We start from the raw sequence: 20195 nt of genomic DNA, 5'->3' as shown, positions 1-20195 counted from the left end.
CAGCTCAGCCCACCCGCCTGCGAGATGGGGCTGAAGGGGGAGGAGGAGGGTGCGGAAGGGGGAGCAGGACCCACTCGGCTTCCTTAAGCGACCAGTGGCTTTGAGGAGCCCAGCCGGTGGCAGCTCTATCAGTCTTGGGTAAGGAGGGAAAACTGGGGGCGAGGGGAGGGGAGAGGGACCCCCACGAGCGCGGAGGGGGGTTGGTTTGAGTGCTCTTCCACGTTGCTTCGCTACGCTGTAGGGAGGGGGGTGGGCGTGTAGAGGGAGGGGGAAGGCGGGGCAGCCACCTTCCCCTGGTGTGGCCGGGGCACTTGCTTCTGCAGCTTTTTCAGACTCCCTCCCTCCCTCCCTCCCTCTCCCTCTCCCCCCGCCCCCTCCCTCTTTTCCTCCCTCTCTCCCTCCCTCTCCCCCTCCCCCAAGCTGTGCCCTTGCTGCTCTCTTTAGCTTCTTGCTTCAAGATTGTGGCTGCTGCTGATCCCTCTCAGACCCTCATCTCTCGCCTTGCCGCCGCTGCCGCCGCCGCTGCCGCTGGGCTTGCCGACCCTGCTGCTAGAAGCTCGGGCTTCGGAACCCTTTCCCAGCTCCGCCTGCCCTGTTGCTGCTCGGGCAAAACTCGGGCTTCTCCGTGGGGCGACGTGACTGCCGCGGGCCCCCAAAGTGATCGGCGTTTCTGGCTGCCGGCGCTGCTGCTGCTGCTGCTGCAGAGAGGATGGATCAGTGAGTATTCCTCTGGCCCAGAACTCCCGAGGCAGCGTGTGTGCGCGCGTGTGTGTGCGTGTGTGTGTGTGTGTCTTGCCTTACTCTGATGTTATATTTTGTGGAAACCTCTGTCCATTTCAGTATTTCCTGATGTAGTCGGGAGTGAGCTGGAGTGGGGCTTTTACAAGAAACACCAGCCACCTCTTCCTCTGCTATTCTTTTCCTACTGGAGACTAAAAACGCTTTAATCTAACTTTGAAAAACTTTGTCAGGGAAAGATGGTATTTTTCTTTGGGAAATATCTTGGGGTGAGGGCACCATTTATGGCTTTTCTCTTAAATAATTCGCTCGTAGCTACTTGCAGGCAGTAGAATTACCCTCAAGAATGTAGTCAAATGGGATCTGGATTTTTCCCTTTATGGAAAATCCGCAGAATGTGTCAGTGTGGACGGTTGCACCTGGTCAACGTAGAAGGATCTTTTTTTTGGTTGTTGTTCTAAGCTTTCCAAAAAATGTGGATTCCAAGGCCTTATTTATTGTATTTGATTTTCTTTTTCTCTCTTTTTAAATCAGTGTTTTGTGTACTGAGAGGGATAAAATGTTGCTCCCCAAAAGAGATACTCCATTCAAAGCATTTAAATTCATGAATGTACTTACCCTGGTTGACTTTAGGGTGTTTTTTTTTTTTTTTAAGCCATTATTTTAAAGTTTATACTGAGTCATTCCTCTGCAGATGAACCTCTGACTGATTCATAATCAGAAAACTGCAGTAGTCTGTAAGATAGAAAAGTACTGTAACACGGTTACAGATAGCTTGCAAAAAATTATCTTCAGTTGATAAATTAATGAAATCCCCCAAAGCAATGATGAGCACAGTTATCCCTACGACTTCATTTCCAGCTCCATCTTGAGATGCCAAGCTGTTGCTTACATATTAATGAAACTCATAGCTCCTTTTGGGATGTCTACTTGATATTTAGACCTTTGTAAGAATCTCTACTGTTTAAAATGATCTCAAATTAATTGTTTTAAAGGAGTATTAAATGATTGAGGACAAAGTCCCAAGGACATTCTTAGGAATCCAAGATATGCTCAAATGATTAATGGTCAGCCAAAGGGGAAATTGTGTTTGAAATGTTTGCATTCATCTTAGAATGAATTTACAGCCAGAAATTGAGTGTATTCTATTTTTGTAGATATTATAAGAAAGCAGGATTTAGCACAGTGTATGCTTTTCTTAATTTACATTCACAGCATACAATTGAAGAGGAGCCATTATTTTTCAACATATGCTGTGAATACATATTAGGAGTAAACCTTGGAAGCGGTTGGTTTCTATAATCTTGGCTTTGGCAATGATTTAATCAAGTGAAGAAATGATTATATGCATCCACACACGGTTTTAAAATACACTTATTTTGTACATGAAATCTTTAAAAACTTTTTATTTTCAAAGGCTTCATCAGGTATAAGGAGAAACTGATAAAATGGTATAAAGCTATTCTTGATTCAAATGAATGAAAAAATAAAGGAAAATATTTGCCATGTCATATTCTGCTTTTAAAAATCTCCTTAAGAATTTAAATGTGAATTAAAACACACATCCAAAGCCTTGCCATTCCTAGACTGAAACAAAATAAGCCACTCTAATGCCAAAACAGGAAAATTTTATGGCCAGATTGGAAACCCCTGAGAGTAGGGGCTTATTATGGAAATACTGACAGACTTTGAATTTTAGCATCACTAGTTAAAATCAAACCTTATCAGGGTTGTGGTTTACAATGTAAGGCATCTCACTGAAGAGTAATCTGTTCCAGCTGTCATATCCTATAATATAGGAAACCAAATAGCAGCCAGAAAGAATTCCAGCATAGTGATGGTGTTTTTTAAACATACATAGGACATTTTTTCTGTGATAGAAAAGACCAATTTATTTTACTTGTATGTCTTCCAATTTCTTAATAAGACTCTTGATCAGGGAGAGGGTTATAAAAACACTCAATAGAAAAAGACAATAGCAGGGACCGATGGTTAGTTAATCTCACCAAAATAACATTATTTTTCATAATTTACATGATAGATTTTAACTAAAATAATTAAGGAACTGCTATTTATTCTCTCAGCTTTTCTCCTTTAAACCCTACACCCTTTTCATAGATATAATTATAACACTATTTCATTACTGATATTAACTTCTGTTTGTTATACAGATTTCATAAATAGGAATATTCTATTACAGTGGTTTTTTTTAATTGTTATGCACCCCTATGAGAAATTTTAAATCACTCTTGTGAAAAAAAAGTGGAGTAATGTGCTTTGGGGTATTATTGGGATGGATGTGCTAATAGATTGAAATGTGAAAAGGCATTAATCATTGCTTTAAAAGAAGGCTTTTTTTCTTTCAAATGATATTTTTATATTGGAAAATTCTCTGAGGGATTTAACTGTTAAATTGTTAACAATTAATTGTTACAAGTTAATTGTTACAAGTCTTATTTATACCAAAGAAAGGAAATTATGTTAAAGTTGTTCATCTCTATTTTCCCATCTTGATATAATAAGAACAGTATGTGATCCATCTTATCAAACATTATACAATGACTGAAATTTTATTGCATTGGTCACTTTAAGAACAATTAGCTTGGAAGCTGTATTCTCATGCTTGAAGACCAAGTATCATTTCTAAAAAAGCAAGACTGCTCATAGTCATTTTAAAAAAGTTTTATTTATGTTTTTTGTTTTGGCATTGGTGATTTCCAACCAAATCTCCTTTCAAACCACTGCCATGGAATGATTTGCTATAAAAAAGGAAAAAGTTAAAACAATCAATAGTTATCAAGTTTTATCAGTGACAGGTGATCAAGTATATCAACATTCTGCATCCTTAATGTTTCCCCCGCCTCCACCACACTGGCCCTTATCAAAAGAAGGGAATTGTGTTTCATTATCTGTACTATGGGACAAATGTTGTTCATTACAATTATTCAGAATTTGGCCTTGTTTTAGCCTTCATTGACATCACTATAGTCACTGTGTTCATTGTTCTTCTGGTTTTGCTTTACATCACTGCATCAGTTTTTATGGGTCTTCTAGTTCTACAAATTCCTCACTGTTTCTTATGACACAACAATATATAGTATTCTGTTATATTCATAGGCCACAGTGTGTTCAGCCATTCCTTAATCATTGGAATACCCACTTTCTTAATAGCTCTTTGCTGTCCTAAAAAGTACTACGATGGATATTCTGGTACATATGAGGCTTGTCTGCTTGATCTATCTATCATATCTATCTATGCAGTAGTAGGATCTTTAGGTCACAAGGGTATCAACAATTTATTTTTTATTTTTTGGAGGCAGGGTCATATTAAGTGGCTTACATATGGTCACATAGCTAGTAAATGATTGAGGCTGGATTTGAACTCAGGTCTTCCTGACTCCAGGGTTAGGGTGCTATATACACTGGACTACTTAACTGTCTTGCTAGTAACAATTTAGTGACTCTTCTGACATAATTCCAAGTCCAAAATAATTGACCTAACTTACAGCTCCACCATTCCTTGTTGGTTTAGTTTGCCTGTTTTTCCTTATCATACCTCCAATATAATTCTATATTTCATCGTTATCAATATGATGTGAAGTGGAACTTAAGAATTGGTTTAATTTGCATTTCTCATGCAGTATTGGTGATTTGGAGCATTTTATATGATTATTACTAGTTTACAAATCTTCTTTTAAAAGCTTTTTGTTCATAAATGATCAATTACCTATGAAGAATGGTTCTTGGGCTTATGTTTTTATGTCATATATATTATAAATATCAGAGATATTTAATTGAAAGATTTCTTCCATTCTAGTTTCTCTTTAGCTGCATTGATTTTGTTTGTGCAAAGAACCTTTTAAGTCTTATGTAATATAAATTATCTGGTTTATTTTTTATATAGAATATAATTTAAAAAGATAAAATGGATATTACTTTTTAACAGTCTTCATGGATAAATTTTTTTGGTGAGAATTCAAAAATGCATTATATTTTTAAAATGTCTGGATTGTGTTGCTAAAGTACTTGGGATCCGAATACCAAAAAAAAAAAAAAAAAATACTAGAAAGAAAATATAAAATTGGGGTGAATAAAAGGAGAAGAAATAGAGTCAATGACAAAGATACTGTCTGAAAATGAAGCTACAAAAAAAAAAAAAAGATTAAGCAAGGTAGAAATTTAGTGCAGGGAATTTAGAGGGTGGGAGGAACAGAAAGGCAAAAGACTAACAAGAAGAAATTTAGTATTGTCCTGTTTTTTTTTTCCCCCTAGATTTTTATTCACCATAAGAACCTCCATCTATGTGAATTCTTTCCACCACTGAAGATAAGCAAGTAACTCATCTAGTATTAAGAGTTACCTGGGGCACTGAGCTGTTAAGTGACATGCTTGTAGTCACACAACTAGTTTGTGTGAGGCAGGACTTGAGTGGATTATGGTATTGGTTCTCTATTAGTTATGCTATGTAGCTTTTCCTTGTGGGACAGAAAAGATAAGAAAACAATTGGAGGTTTTTGTCTAAAAGGAGAGGTTAAAAGATACAAAGTAGTTGGAAATTATAACAAAAAAGTAGAAAAGGAAGAAAAAACCCATAATAAGAGAGCATTTGTTCTATTGAAGTATCTTTTAATTTACACAATTCATCAAAAATGGTTTTCTCATCTTTTAAAAAATACTTATTGAAAACCTATGTAATAGATATTCTTTGTGTTCCTGTGGGTGTCAAGGTTTGTCTGTGTGATGCGTAGGAAATAGAAGAGAGGATCAAAAAAGGTAAAGCATTTTTTTTCCTGGAAAATTCCATTTCTCTATGCAGATGACCTGGTATAAGATATAGAGATGGTGAAATATTACTATTACAGATCAAATTTTATTAAAGTCCAAGGAATTGTCCATCTTTTTTGTGTGTATCTGTTTTCTATTGATTGAACTCTGGTTTCTATGGACCTAGGTATAGTTTTAGGGAGATCTCTCACAGAGTCTCTTTGTATCAGGATCCTACCCAGGGAAATCCTGGCACAGTCAGTATTTGTATCCTTTTGCTTTCCCAGAAAGGGTCTTTGGCTTCCCTGCAAGCACTCAGGTTAATGAGACTTTGAATATAGGACAGGTTTTATTTAACTCAACAAAAACACAATAAATTTGTACCTGAGCCTCTTAGCCATCAGATAAACTCTGTGCTCTTTTCATAAAGAGCTCAATCAAGCCTCTCTTCTGGTGGATCCCAACTTATATTGGGCTCTATATAGTTCAAATGCCACAGAAAAAATCAGTTCTAGTTGTTCCTCTTTGCATGTTATCCTTCTGCTCTGTTGATCTCTCTAGATTATATTATGTGTGTGTGTGTGTGTGTGTGTGTGTGTGTGTGTGTGTGTGTAAGAGCAAGGTAGCTTTTGGATTTGCTCTTCACATTCATTGTTCTTCTGATGTTTCTGATTATTATGTGGTGTTGGCTTTCTAATGAATGTGGTTTCTTGAAAGGGCTACAAATATATAAAAATCTCTTTCTAGTTCCTCTGTGCAATTCCATGTTTCATTTTTGTATATTATGTATGTCTTGTTCAGTTCCTGTGAACAAAATTAGAATGCGTGAAATGAGGATACAAGGCTTTTTGTTCAGCTGAACAAGGTGAATAGATGTCAGATATATTGACAATGAATGTCATTTGAAATTATAATAGAGACATTCATATATCATTTATTTACAAAGTACTTATGCCATATCATTAGACTTTATAACAACCCTAGGAGATAAATAGTTCAAGTGTTATACTCATTTTGTTGAAGAGAAAACTAAAGTTCAGAGGATTATAATGACTTGTCCAAAGTAACACAATATGGAGAAGGGAATAAGCTTTTATTGTTATGTTGTTATTATTATTAAGCTTGTTATATGCCAGGCACTGTGCTTAGCACTTTATAGGAGAATCAGGACTTGATTCCATCAGTCTTCTGATTCTAAACACAGTATTTTTTAAAAATGATCTTTAAATACCTACTAGGTATATTCATAATTAAGTGGAACATTGGTTGAGTATTGGAAACCTTTTTCTCATACATGGAATCTTACCATAACACAATACTCTTCTATGTGGCATTTTACATAATGGCCCATTTTGAACACAAAATATATTAGTGGGAGTATGAAAAAGTCATCAAACATTTGTTTAATGTGCTAGGTTCTATGGGAGAGTTACTAACTTTCAGGAGTCACAGTAACATACAGACATGAAGAAACTAAAAGAAAATCAAACATTGTACTCTAGAAAACTTGTTACCTTTGATCTTAGTCAGAAGGTTGAGAACTTATTTTCTAAAAAATTTTCAACAATTCTATGGAAATGACAGTACTTCAGTGCTTCAAGGGATGGTATGGGTTCCTTTTACTAATAAAGATTGCAAACCCTCTATAGCCAATCTTCAAAAGTTGTTAAGCCTGAAAAACTCTTCATTCTGTGGCCAACCAGGTAATGAGCTCCTCCAAACTTAGCTCTTTTGGTCTGTAGCCAATAGGCCTACTAGGCCCATGTTTAAAGCCTTTCCAGAATGGTAGGACTTGCCAGTGCTTGCACTCTGCTGACATAATCTGAGAAAGAACCCAAGAACACCTCCCTGTAACATTGAGGCATCAGAAGCAGATGATGAGATGAGACAGCTCTTAATAAACTGATGGAGTATGTGGCACATGCTATAAATGGTAAAGTAATTCAAAAAAGGAAAAGCTTTTTGGGGGTTGGGATTATTCATGGAAGGAATCATGGATAAATTGAAACTTGAGGCAGGTCTTGATGCAAGTACAGAATTAAAATGATCAGTAAGGCAGAGAATCAGAGAATAGCAGTAAAAGCAATTGGGAAGATATTGTCAGCTATGATCAATGTGGTCCTTTGGTATGGGATTTTTTAAAAATAAAATAGGATTTGACCTGTGAAGCTATTTAATGTCAAGTTGCTTTTTAAGGTTAATTAATGTGCTGATTTGTACTTATGAAGGTAACAATAACAATGGAAGTTTTTCTACTACATTTAAATGGAATGGTAGGTGTTTTTCATTCATTATCTCATTTGAATTGCAGTCTAGTTGTGTAGGAAAATAAGATAGCTTCTCAACCTGGGACTCATATTTATCACTGACTGGCTTCATTAATGCTTTCCTCTTAAAATTACTTGGTTATTGCTGACTCTCAAAAATATAAAAATTCAGGACAACTATATTTTATACTGTGCTTTTAATTACTTTGAAAGATCTTGATTTCATCAGTGTGCTACCTGATTCAGATCATGATTTGGCCACATTTCACTAGTTACTGACAGTAAATTTCAACTGTTAGCCAGCCTTGTTCAGACTTAGCTAGGCTAGTCATCTGATAATAATTCATATATACAACATATAAGTGTCTAAGGTATATTAGGAACTGTATTAGTTTTTAGAAGAGAATAAAAATTTAGATGTGACAATAATAGTTGTCAAGCTTACTTAAAACCCTTTTTAATGTTAGAAAAATCAGATCTTTATTCAACAAGCATTGTATTAAATATTTTCTGTGTAACAAGGCAGTTAAGTCATGCAATGGATAGAGTATTCAGTCTGGTGCCAAGATGACCTGAGTTCAAATTCTGTTTTAGTTACTACTTAGGTAATCCTGGGCAAGTCACTGAATCTTTTTTGCCTTGGTTTTCTCATCTGTAAAATGAGGTGGAGAAGGAAATGGCAAACCATTCCAGTATCTTTATACTAAGAAAACCACAAATATTGAGGTCACAAAGAGTCAGATACAACTGAACAACAACATGTATAAGGCACTGAACTAGGTATATAACTTTTGAGAATCCAACTTTTATATTAGGAGGACTTAAGTGATGTTTAAGTTAAGGAGGTTACTGGGCAACTATTTTGTCCCTATAGCAGTGGAAGTCATAGTAGAACCTTTTCCTGGTCTTATACAAGGTATTAGATTTTGTATGTTCACCTAGTTTAAATACTGATTCCATTTCAGAAAGTAAATTGATTATAATTGTAAAATGGGAAAAAAGGTAAATCAATTAAGATGATGAACTTAATATGACCAACTGGGGCATAGGAGTCAAGAGGTGAGGGTGTATCTCATTTTCAAATACTATTTTCATTTATTCTTTTTATTTATTTATTTATTTATTTGTGAATCAGTCTGTATTAAGTGACTTCCTCAGGGTCACACAGCTAGTAAGTTTCAAGTGTTTGAGGTCATATTTGAATTCAGGGTCCTCATTACTCCAGGGCCAGTGCTCTAAGCAATGTACCACCTAGCTGCCCACGTTTATTCTTTAGAATTACTAGTTCTTCATTCTACTTCCCCTATCCCCCATTTTATTTGGTTGCTATTTTATATACCTTTAACTTTTTAATTTGGAATCTATTGCTTTTCTTATATTTCACTTGGCCTAATATAATGAGCAACAACGTATCAATACTTTTACAAATATAATTGATCCACATACTTTAGGTGTTGCTCACACCTAACTAAATAACTCTCTAACTTCATTTATTAATTTTTTTCTTCCTTTTGATTTACATTTGAACCATTTATCTAGTAATAACAGTATTTAGTCATGATGTAGTACTTTAGATCTTTAAAGTATTTTGCAGACATTAATTTGTTACTGGTGAGTAAATCCCTAAAGCCTATTCATTGTGTAGAGAGAATTTTGTCCCTTCATCTCTACATTTCATTATAACTACAGGATACTTAAGGGAGTATGAGTTAATGAGGGGAAAAGTCCCATTTCCAAATTAGCAGAGGAATGATGTTGGTTATTTTGGAAAAAGACTGAATATGATTCTTTTAAAGTCTTTAAACATAGCACTTTCTTTGTTTCTCAATTAAACAGTTACCACATTCTTTTCTGTACCAGTAGAAGTTTTTTTCTTTTTTTTTTTTTGGGGGGGGGGGACAGAAGATGAAGGTCCTTTCCCACCTACTAGTCTATCAGGGCAAAGACTACAATAATAATAATAATAGCTAGCACTTATATAGTGCTTTAAGATTCATAAACCACTTTGTCAGTATTCTCATTTTATCTTCATAGCATTCTTGTGAGGTAAGTGCTATTATGATTCTCATTTTATAAGTAAGAAAATTGAAGCAAAGCTTAAGTGACTTGCCTAGGATCACACAGCTATAGTAAGAGTCTAGGGCAAGGGCCAGTCTTCCTGTTTTCAGGTCCAGTGCTTGCTTTATCCACTGCATCCCTGACTCATTTTTGTATCACCCAGCAAAGCCTAGTACAGTGCCTTCCTTGCACCTAGTAATAATAACTCATTTCTTTAGTGCTTTGAAATTTACACTTTCTTTATGGTAACACTTTAATATAACAAGTACAAATATTATTCTCAGGACAGCTAAATGACACAATGGATAAAGTGACAGGCCTGGAACCAGGCTCATCTAAGTTTAAATGAGACCTAAGACACTTATTAGCTATAAAGGCACATCATTTCACACTGTTGCCTCAGTTTCTTCATCTGTTATATGAGCTAGAGGAGGAAATGGCAAATCACGCCAGTATCTTGAGAACCTTAATTCAAACCCAACAAAAACAAACAAAAAACCCCCACAAGAAAATCCTTAATGGGGTCACAGAGAGTTTGATTATACTGAACACAAAGACAACAAAAAATATTATTCCTATTTTCAGGTTAAGAAATAGCTTCAGAGAAGTGAAGTGGGTTGCAGGGTCGCAGGACTGAAATTTGGACAAGATCTCTTTTGCCTCTTCTTAATTCTCTTTTTCAAGCTTTCTCATTTCTGTTAAAGACATCCCCCTTCCCTATCTTCCCAGTCATCCAGGTAAATAACCTTGGAGTCATCCTAGACCATTCTCTCTCCTTTGTTTCCTTATATTTAGTGAATTGTCGAGTTCAGGGTATTCTACCTCTGCAAAGTTTTTTTTATATCATTTTAGATTCTTGTCCCCCCCCTTATCTCTGATATTGAAATAGCTTCCTGATTGTTTTCCTGTCCCTACTCTCTATCCTTTCCAATAGAATTTTGGTGCAATTGTCAAATAATCTTCATAAGGAACAGGCCTGGACATGTGGTTCCTTATTGCCTTTGGGATAACATACCAACTCCTCGGTATGGCATTTAAGGTTCTCTATAATTTGGCTCCAACCTACCTTTTCAATTTTATTTCACATTATTTCTCTTTACCCCTCTATGTTCTGGCCAAAATGTATAACTTTTGATATTCTATTTTCCTATAATATGTTCTTTCTTAATTTGTGCCTTTCAGAAGGCTTGTTCACTTACAAATCTCAGCTCAGATGTTACCTCCTCTATGAAACCTTCCCTTATCTCTTAGTGTTCCCCACCCTCTAATTACCTTCTAGGTATGTATCTGTTTACTTTACTCCTTAGTATGCTCTTTGAGGAAGAAATGGGTTCCTTTCCCCTCCCCCTAATTTCTAAAGTCTAGAATGCACAGTGCTTTGCACAATGTTTAATAGGTGATTGAGGGTCATATTAGTGAACCTTTGCACTTGTGATCTTGGATGTCACTTCTCTTCTCAAGGCTTCAATTTCTATATATGTAAAATACTCTTGTATTGGACTAGATAGTTCCAAAGATGACTTCTAGCTTTAGCATACTTGGATTCTATGATTCTAAGGCAAATCTCATATAATGCCAGGACTTCAAATGCCTTTCCCTCAGCTCTCTTTTCTTTTCCTTATAATAACTATTTCCCTCTTCCCTAAAGAAACCAATATCATTGACTTAAGAGTTTGAGGAGTCACTGTTTCTTACTGTTTTTTTGGATAGAGGGTGAATAAAGTTCTCTGTATTCTTCTGTTTTTTTCTCTTTTGGAAGTGTTATTTTGCCCTTGACTCGCAAATCTTTATGTTTACTTCTAATCTCAGTTCTGAACTTTCCAGGGCTACATTCTCAAATGCTTATTATTAAATAGCTCCACCTACATGTCCAGTTACCACTTCAAAATCAACATGTCCAAAACTGAATTGTTCATTTTTCCTCCAAAACCTACTTCTTTTCCCAACTTGCCTTACTCTGTTGACCATAATCTGCCTGGTTAGTTACTCATATTCCAAAATGTGGAGTCATTGACTTTTTCTTCTTCCTTGTCTTCCACATCTAGTCAGTACTAAATCTTGTCAATGCTTTTTTAATAATATCTTTTACATTTCCCCCTTTCTATCTACTCCTACACTACCCTAGTTCAGGACCTCTTACTAGAACTATAGTAGTAGTTTTTTAACTGGTCTCCCAGCCTCCAATATCATTCCTCTTTGATCCGTCCTTCTGGTAGCTGCCAAAATCATTTTCCTAAGGCACAGATAACAACCCTATGGTCAAAAACCTTAAATGGCTCTTTATTGCCATTAGGATAAAATACAAATGCCTCAGCTTGTCATTTGAAACTCTTTGTGATTGGTTGCAATGTATTTTTTCAATTTTATTTCACCCTTCCCATGGTCTATATTCAGGCCAAACTGGACTCTTCTTTGCTTCCTGAATTTGTCTTACTTACCTCTGCATTTGTTAAAGCCAGTCAAGGCCTTATATCTTCTAGGCTGCTTCTACATCTCTACTTATAAAGTAGCAACTAGGGAGTGCATTGGAAAGAGAGATGAGCTTGGAGAAGAAGGCTTAAGTTAAAATTTAGCCTCATTAACTAGCTAGCTGTGTCATCCTTAGCATATTATTTAAACTCTTTTTGCCTCAGTTTTCTGTAGAGTAATAATGATCTTTTCCTCCAGGTTGTACTTTGTCACTATCCTTGCATTGCCATTATCTTATTCTATTTTAATGATGATTTATCTCAGTCTCCCACATGGGAGGATAAGCACTTTAAGGGCACTAGCTATGTTTTGTTTGTTTTTTTCTTCTTTGTAACTTTAGAATAGGATCTTGCCTTTATCTTGGTGGAGGGGTTCTTAACCTTTTTCTGTCATAAATCCCTTTGATAGTCTAGTAAAGCCTCTGGACCCCTTTTGAGAAAACTGTTTTATTGCATACATTTATGATTGAAAGAAATTTAAGTTTCTGTTAGACGTTAGTGAAAATAAAGATGGCATTTTTTTCCTTATCTAAAATGGGATGGGAACCCCTTGAAATATGTGAACCTTCTGGAGGTTAAAAACTCCTGTATTAGTGTATGTATGATATTATCAATTGTTGATATTCTTTTCATCTAAGCCTTCTCATTCTTTTATAACTCTAACACACCAGATTCACCCAACATGTAGTAAGCCTTCATCTAGATCTTTTTACCTTTTGTGGATGCTAATGAAACATTTAAGCTGCCTATATGTTTTCCTTTCCTCTGACCTTACAACCAATCCATCCACTTTTCTACATACATGTTTTCTTACTGATATCTCTTACATCAGAATTTGTACATCATTGAAAATATGTCATGTTTTACCTGTGACCACTCTTTGTGTTACTTGCAGCTTTGACTCTGTTTATAACATATCACCAAGAAAACACTTGTTTTTAAACAAGGTATTTTTAACAAGGTATGTCTTAATGTCAAGGGACCAATTTAGGATCCTTAAAAGCATCGTGCTCTTTCCCAACTGTGATCCATTCCATATTTGTTTTGTATTCAGTACACTGTCCATCTGCAGTACCTATCTCAGATGTATGTATGTATGTACTGATGGATTGACCCTTTGATTTCATATTACAGTCTGAACATTTTTATCCACTTAGTTTTTCCTGTATAGATGGTTGGGTTGATTTTGTATAATTATGGATGCTATTGAGAAGGAGTTGTAATGTTGTAGAGTCTCATGCAATTATTATATAAGCTGTAGTAGGAGCATATGGAAGACCATCATCTATCCTTTTTTCATTTGGACTTGGTGCTGCACTTCCTCCATGAGAGTAGTAAATATCTCTGGCAACTTACATCTTATTTTGTACTTCACTTAAAAATAATCAGAGAATTATTTGTCTCCATTATTTCCATGCTTGCAGTTATTAAAGAATCTTGCCTGATTTTAGCCTTTATATGAAAAGTTCTTTGTTGAAGGAGAGTCTTTTAAGGCTATGTTTTGCTCTACTTATAATCCACAAACAATAACCATAAAAAGTCTTGCATTCTTTTCATCTTTTAGTTTGTGACTGAAGATGTGGTTTGATTATAGAAAATTGTGGAAGTCTGACTATGTCTTCATATTTTCACCAAAGACATCTTTTCATATGTGTGCACATGGTTTTCATGAAGTTAATGTGAGAATAAAAAAGTAGGCATATTTTTTGTTACATATCCTCAATTGCTTTTTTGGAGGGAGATAATATTACATAATACACTAGACAAAAAGATACCCTTAGAGACAGGAAGACCTGGAAAGTCCTGTTTCATGCTCTGGGTAGGTTGCTTAACCTCTTAGTGCCCTCATGCATCACTCTAAAACTAAATGGTCAATATTGATAGAAAAAGTTTTCTATACCACTAAAATCATAGGTCTGGGAAAACAATACAATCTATAATTTCTTCCATTCTTTTGATGCCTTCCTTGAACTGAGATATTTTTGTAAAATAATCCATCAACAATTTCATCTCTTATGTCATCTCTTTCCATAGTGATGGGAATGGAGCAGTGAAAAAGCATGAGAAGATGTTAAAAATAACATTTTAAAAATTCTCAATAAATACTAACATAACTTTAGGTTTTTATAAATGTTAGGCTTTAAACCAATGATGAAAGAATTAATGTATTATTACAAGAATTAAACCACCTGAGTATTGCTGTTCTGAAATGAAGTCAGATGATACAAGGAAGTTAGAACTCATGGATTCAGAGGTTGTGGAGTCGACTTCATTTTGCATTCATAAACTTGAAAGTATTCTCTGGGATATTATCATCTTGTAATTCCCATAATGAGGATAAAGAAAAGGATCCTCATGAAGATAAGTGAAGCTTATTTATAAGCCATCATATTTGTAGCTGGTGGTTAAAGGTAGAGAAATTTTATAAAGAATTCAAAATTCTATGTCATAATATGATCAATACAAAGGTGGACATATAGAATGATGGCAAAAAATATTTTGGAAAATATGACTGAGTTTTGAGGAAGAAAATAAATGGAGGCCAAATGTCAAGAGCCTAAGGTTAAAGACCACTCAAAAACATTATGCTTATAGATTATGAATACTTTCTTCAGGAAGAGAATACAAATCCAGGAGTATGATATATTAATTATAACATTTCAGTCTAATATTTTGTAGATTTCCATTTTTTGTCCATTGTAGACCTTCTGATTCTAGTTTTGGGGTTAATGAGATTGAGAAAATTCTGCTAGATTGTTTATATCTACACTTTCTGTTTTCTGTTCATGTTGACATACTAGGCCAATTCAATGCACTTTTTTTTTGGTAATGGTTGATATCACCAAACCAACACCATCTGCTCTGAAGACAGTTAATGGCTATGTCCTTGACCTTGAATATACTAATCACTTGTCTTCATCAGCAGACTCATTGATGATACTCTGCCTGGATTTATCCATCAATGGTTCCCATTCACTCCGTATGATTCTCCAATTCCAGCTGTCTATTATGCCATTTCAATTTACTTTACCCCAATTAAAAGTAAGAAACATAAAAAAAGAGTCTTCCAGGGGGAGTTATAGACTTAGTTGCCCTCAACAGAAACAGGAAACTTTTGTAAAATAGTGATTTTAGAGGAACAGGTGATGAATTCATATTTGAGTATGTCAGTGGGATTCTAGGTAGAGAAGTCCAACAATGCCTTGGAGATGTGGGAATAGTGTTCAGAAAGGCCATTATGAATAAATGCATAAATTTGGAAGTCATCTAAAAGGAGAACATAATTGAACCCAGGAGAATAGATGAACTTTCTTAGGGAGAAACTTCTCAGAATTCTTAGGTAACCTTTGAATGATCATTCTAAAATTTATATTAGATAGCATTTCCTAAAATAATAATTTCACAATTTGCTTTCCTTGTACGCATTTCTCTATCATGTTTTCCTCCCAAAGAGAAGTTTGATTTTTAGAATACTGATCATAGTAGAGGTCTATTTACTATATATTCATTTATTTCAACTGTCAAAGTGAAGTTTGTAGGTCTTTATTTCACACTTATATTATGGTTGTCTGAGACAATTTGGCTTCCAGTATATTATATCCAGGAATTTTGTCAATTTGAAAGGAAAAAAAAGGCTTATGACCTGGATCTCTGGGTCACTCCATCCCAAGAGAAATGAATAAATTTTACCCAGCCTTGTTGAAGATCTCACAGTATTATTTGATGGATTTCAGTGACAGAGTTGTGCTTGAAAAACTTTGGCCCCTTTAACATATTCTTGAAGTCTTAACTTATTGTTGATTTGTTTCACTGTTCAACATCAGTTTTTCCTCAAGTCACACTACCATTATTACTCTGATAATCCTGCTCTTTGTATTTTTATGATTTTTGCCTTTGATTCCTTTGTTTGGATTTCCTCATCTACTTCACAAGGTTGTTGTTAAGGAAAATGCTTTCTAAAGGCAAACCTAATATATATCTATGGTTCTTTAATTTTTGAGATTATTGAATTTTTTTTGCCTCAGATAACTATAGTATTTTTGATTTTTAAATCAAATCAACAAATGTATAAATATCTATTCAATGTAGGGCATTGTGGTGCATATATAAATATAGAAGGTCTGAGGCAGTTTTTTTCTGGACCTTAAACTGATTACAAACCCTTAACAGGTTTGTAATGTTGAGCAAGTTACTTCACTTTCTTCATCTGTAAAATGGATAATTATTCTAGCTTCTTCAAAAGTGTTTTGTGGTATTAATGCTGAAGGCTTTATAGACCACTGTTATTAAGAAAAGAGGACAAAAAAGAAGGTGAGTATAAGATGTAAGAAAACTAGAAGAGTAGTGGGACTGGGAATAGATGATGAAAGACGTTGAATTCCAAGCAGAAGATTTTATATTTGATCCTGAAGATGATAGGGAACTACTAGAGTTTATAGAATAGAAGGGTGACATGATGAGATCTGTGCTTTAGGAAAATCACTGTAGTGGCTGAATGGAGATGATTGGGAGTGGGGAGAAACTTGTGGCAGGAAGATTCACCAGCAGGTTCTTGCAGTAGTTCAAGTATGAGGGAATGAGCTGCTGTACCAGTGTGGTGTCAGTATGAAAGGAGAGAAGGAGGCATATATGAGAGACATTGCAAAGGTAAAATCCATAGGCTTTGGAAACAATTTTAATTTTAGGTAATCTGAATTATCCACTTTGTTTTTTGTGATTGCTTTGGTCTTTTTTGTAATCTCCTCTAACCTATAATATTCAGGTTATATATTGGATGATATCTTTTGTGGCTTTCCTTGCATATACATTATCATTAGTAATATGCTGCAGCACACAATGTCCCTCTGTTAGTTTTCAGGGAATCTGCAGTTTTGATTTTTTAGGGACTATATTGTTCTCAGATTCATAGACACCTTTGCCAGAATACTGGTATTAAAAAAGATTGTTTTTATTTTAAGGAGCATCTTGGGGATTTTGGAAGAGCTGCACAATTCTTAAGGTCACAGATTTCAAGCTAGAAGGAATCTCATGCCATCTAGTCCAGTACTTTCACTTTATAAATGAGGAAACTGATGTCTAGAGATGCTAACTTGCTCAATATCACATAGATAAAAGTATCTGAGGTGTGAGTGATTACAAGTCATCTGATCCAGGAATATCTGGAGGACCTCACTTGTCAGAGAAATTCAATTCTATTTGGATTCTTTACTAGACATATTCCTTGGCAATGATGAATGTCTTTGGCTAGCACACATCTTTATTTTATGCCTTGTTTGATTGATATTGATAAAGTATAACTGGACAAATTTGTTTCTGTTTTTGCATCTAAAGAAAACTTGTTTGATTTTTAACATATGCCTTGGAGACATGGCTATATTTCATTTTACCAAATCAAATGCCATTTATTATCAACAGGAAATAATCACAGTTGTGTGCCCTGCATGTTTCAATCAATTGAGTGAAGATGTGGTTTGATGTAGAATATAGTTTGTGAAAGCCTGTCTGTTCCCTTTTCATATTTTCTTCTAGGTTACCCTAGATATATGTGTACATCGTTCTCATAAATATTTTTATAGAAATAAAGGCATGCATATTAGTTGTTATTGATATCCTTATAGTTGTCTTTTTAGATAGTAATGCTATTTGTGTTTTTCAATTATGTGAAATCTTTTAGATTTTAAAAATATTAATATTTTATTTTTTCCAATTGCATGCAAAAACAAATTTTAGTCTTTTTTAAAATACAATTTTGAGTTCCAAATTCTCTCCCACCTTCTCTTCCCTGCCTCATCATTGAGAAGGCAAGCAGTTTGATAAAAGGTTATACATGCGCAGTCATGGAATACATAGGTCCATATTAGTCATTTGAAATCTTTCCAGTTTCTTCAGAATCAGCCTTGTTAGTCACCTCTAGAATGGCTTTCCTATATATGATACTTTGTCTAGTCTAGTGGTTTTCCAGGCATCATATTCTTTAGTGCCATTTCTACTTCCTATTTAGATTATTGGTAAATGGTGTATTATAGTCTGCATGTGGTATTTTCATTGTTATAAGTAAGAAAACTTTTTTTTTTTTAATCAAAATGTGTAGCTCTCTTCCAATTTGATGTTTATTGTTCTCCTAGTTTCTTCTTGAGATGTTGTGGGGATGGTTTGGCTTATTTGGGTTTCATGTCAAGCATTTTGCAAACATTTTTTGTCACTCTACTGTTTTTTGTTAATTTATGAGGCAAAATTGCTCCTAATCATCTACCATCTTCCTCCATAGATTTTAGTAAATAAGTTAACCTTTTAAACTACTGTTGCTTTTTACCTCTCTCTTCTTGGTAAGGAGAGGAAATGTTTACTAATTGGGGTGATTTGGGAGCTCATTTGTTTTCCTTGATAGAATAATTGCTTTGCATTGATTTAACTTTTGTAGGAAATTATGCTAGTCAGTGTCATTGGTTTTTTCCTTTAACCAGTCCCCATTTAAAAAAAAGTAGGTCAAGTTGATCTTGTAATTGTATACCATATCATCATTTCATAGTCTTTTTTTTCTTTCTAAGTTGCTGCCAATTTTGATCTTTTCTCTAACAAGTTGATGAGTGGATTGAATAGGCCAATAATTCAGTCAATTAGTCAATAAACATTTATTAAGTACTTATTATGTGTCAGGCACTGTACTGAGTGCTGAGGATCCAAAGAAAGGCAAAAACAAAACAAAACAAAAAAATTGGACCTATCTTCAAGGAGCTCACAATCTAATGGGGGACACAATCTACAAATAATTCTTTACAATTGATGTTGTTATTCATTTGTTTCAGTAGTGTCTAATCTTTGTGACTCCATTTGGGTTTTTCTTGGCAAAGATCCTAGAGTGATTTGACATTTCTTTTTGTAGCTCATTTGACAGATGACGAAATTTAGGCAAATAGGGTTAAGTGACTTGCCCAGAGGCATATAGTTAGTAAGTATTTGAGGCTGGATTTTGAACTCAGAGGAGTTTTCGGGACTCCAGGCCCAGAACTCTATTCACTGGGTCACCCAGCTGCCCACAAATGATATAAACAAGATAAATTGAAGATATTCAACAAAATGAAGGCATTAGTATTAAGAAGATAAATCGAAAAAGGCTTCTTGTAAAAGGTGGCATTTTAGGTGGGTCTTGAAGAAAGCCAGGAGGCAGAAATGAGGAAACAGGATTTTAGGCATGGAGAACAGCCAATAAAAATGCAGAGTTCAGACATGGAGTGTCTTGTTTGAGGAAGAGCAAGGAGGATAATTTCCTTGGATCATGGAGTATATGATGGGGACATGGGATAGTGGGACAGAAAGGAGTAAGATGTAAGAAAACTAGGGGAATATGAAATGTAAGAAAACTGGAAAAGTCAGATTATGAAAATCTTTGAATACCTAATAGAGGCTTTTATATTATTATTAGTGGTGCTAGGGAAGGTCTTGAAGTTTATGTACTTAGGGACAGTATAAATAACAAATCGATGTGCCAGTGTTTTTTTCCTCCAGGTAATCTTCATATTTTTAATAGGTCATGTTAAAGCTGTTGTAATTGCACATTATATCATCTTTTTATAGTCTTTCTTCTGGGTTGTTGCTGATTTTGATATTATCTATGACAAGCTAATGGATTGACTGCATAGATGGCTGATTCAGACATGAATTCCATACAGGAAGCCTATTGTTTCTTGTTAAGATATGGTCAGTTTCTTTCCTTTCTTTCTTTCTTTCTTTCTTTCTTTCTTTCTTTCTTTCTTTCTTTCTTTCTTTCTTTCTTTCTTTCTGTGTGTGTGTGTGTGTGATGGTGCTTACCATCTTACTGTTCTTGAAAAAAGTATTTAGGAATATAAGCATAAGGTTCTTTGTATAAAGACTCCTTATTCTAGAAAGTTATTTTCTGTTT

General features: G+C 34.9%; 1 protein-coding gene across 6 annotated transcripts in view; it reads left to right on the top strand.

Moving 5' to 3' along the window:
- Positions 1-20195, top strand: part of TRAF3 (TNF receptor associated factor 3) — a 158993-nt gene that overhangs the window by 140 nt on the left and 138658 nt on the right. For 3 of the 6 annotated variants that reach the window (XM_031953207.1, XM_031953211.1, XM_023504187.2), the window contains exon 1: positions 1-717. This exon is cut by the window's left edge and continues 140 nt beyond it. The gene's annotated coding sequence lies outside the window, so the exon portion shown is untranslated. The remainder of the gene's footprint in view (positions 718-20195) is intronic. The other 3 variants (XM_031953210.1, XM_031953209.1, XM_031953208.1) reach the window with 2 other exon arrangements.

Source organism: Sarcophilus harrisii, chromosome 2 (assembly GCF_902635505.1).
Source record: "Sarcophilus harrisii chromosome 2, mSarHar1.11, whole genome shotgun sequence".
Classification (NCBI taxonomy): domain Eukaryota; kingdom Metazoa; phylum Chordata; class Mammalia; order Dasyuromorphia; family Dasyuridae; genus Sarcophilus; species Sarcophilus harrisii.
The sequence above is the reverse complement of the archived record's forward strand: the minus strand, read 5'-3'. Positions and strand labels throughout refer to the sequence as shown.